A 2,204-nucleotide genomic window follows, 5' to 3' on the forward strand; every position below is an offset into this window, starting at 1 on the left:
TATAATCTTTACTTTATACTAATACGTTATACTAGGTCTTAGTATATTATCTTTTTATAGTTACTTAGTAAGTTTTATCTTCTTATAGTAAAGGGGCTTAGTAATTATATTAAACTAAGGAATTCCTATATATAACTATCTGCCTATCTTAAGGTATATCTTAAGGTCCTAAAGGCTATAAGGGAAAATAAGTTATTTAAAGGCTTAGATATAGTTATCTATCTTATAGATACTACTGCTATTTATAATATAGCTAAGAAGCTTTACTAAAAGAAAACTAGTAAAAGATTTCTATACTTTAATATATATATAGTACTTATTAAGGATCTTTAAGACTATCTCTAGGTACTAGAGGTATTCTTTATCTAAGTTACTAAAGATTATAATATTATTAATATATACCCTAATAAAGTGTTAGTATTTAAAGAAGATCTAATTTATAAACTACTAAGTATATACTAAAGAGTTCTTAAAGCCTATTAGCACTACGTTAGAGTATTTAAGCCCTTATAGGCTAATTATTACTATATAATCTTAATATAGTAGATATACACTAAGTTAGTAAAAAAACCCTAACGTGTTAAAGACTATTACCTTCTTTTTACCTTAAAGGGATTATATAATATCCTCTTAGTCTAGTAAGGGATATACGTCTAGAATAGCCTATTTATTAAGTAGCCTTATATTAACTACTATATACCCCTTATACTTTATTTTATCCTCTTTATATTTCTATATAATAAAGAGAGGGTAGGCTAGTGCTATAAGGCGTTACTACTAACCTATTTTCCTAATCTTATATTACTTATTATTTTAGTTATTAATAAGCTTTATATCTTTAAGACTAAAAGGAAATATATAGATGTTCTGTTTTTAATTTTACTATCTATCTAGAAGCTTAATCTATATCTTATCCCTATTTAGTATAGGTATTAACCTATAGTTATAGTAAATATTATACTTATCTAAAAGCTCTCTAAGTTTTTTAGTAAATTAAAGGTTATTAGTGTAGATCTTTACGCTATAGTAGTTAATAATTATAAGGTGTTTATTTAGCTTTAATATACTATATCTTAGTATTTCCTATAGTAGTATAAAGATATCTAGTAGTTCTTCCTCTTCTTTAGCTCCTATAGTAAACTCCCCCTCTATATTAAAGAAGTTATTAGTAATATTAATAAAGTTAATAGAGTTACTCTTAGTAATAGTATCTAGTGTCCCTTTATTAATAGCCTATACGCTTTCTTCCCCTAGGACTAGTAAGATTTATATAACCTTAGTGCTTTTCTTAATAATAATAGGTATATTTATATTATTATAGACTAGTACTGCCTTAGTAGATAATAAATCTAGTATTATATTTAAGATATAAGTGTTTATTAAGAATATATAGTATTTATATAGCTTTTTATTATTATTACGTTTATTAGGGAGGTTAATAAAGTTAACTAAGAGGTAGTATATTAACTTTAGCTAAATAGTTATAGTAAATTACACTATAATTCTTTATATTATAAGGAAATAGCTTTTTACTATTACTAGTATTATTATGTTATAAGTAAAGTAAAGTTTTACCTATTTCTTATTAAAGTTAATAACTACTTTATAGTTATTATAAAATAAGGTGCCTAGTAATAGTTAAGCTAGGAGCTTCTTAACTACTTTAGTAGTAATTATAGTATAAACCTTTATCTTAGTACTTTTTACTACTTTATTAAAGTATATATTAAAAGTAATATTCTTTATAAGGGTAAATAATAATCTTATTACCCTTACTCTCTATAGTTCTACTATAAAAGATTATAGGTTTCTTATAAATTTCTTTACCTACTTATAATTTACTAAGATAATAGATATACTTATATTTAGGTATATAGCGTTTTTCTCTAAGTTCTTATTTACTTAGATCTTTACCTATAGGTAGGTATATTTACACTAGTTTCTTATTTTATTAGGCTTTATAATAGCTTTAATTACCTCTTTTATCTAGAAAGTAAAGTTTACTATATTACTATTATATAATACTTTTTTAAAGAAGTCTAGTGTTATAAAAGTTTATAGCCTTACTTAGTATTAGTAATTACTTTATACTTTTTATTACTTTTAGGCTACCCTTTATAAGGTACTTTCTTAATCTTATCCTTAGTGTAAAGGTAACCCTCCTTAAAGGTCTTAAGGGATCTTTTTATAGTCTGCTAGGGCTG

The sequence above is a fragment of the Colletotrichum graminicola genome, assembly GCF_000149035.1.
Source record: "Colletotrichum graminicola M1.001 genomic scaffold supercont1.65, whole genome shotgun sequence".
NCBI classification, from domain to species: domain Eukaryota; kingdom Fungi; phylum Ascomycota; class Sordariomycetes; order Glomerellales; family Glomerellaceae; genus Colletotrichum; species Colletotrichum graminicola.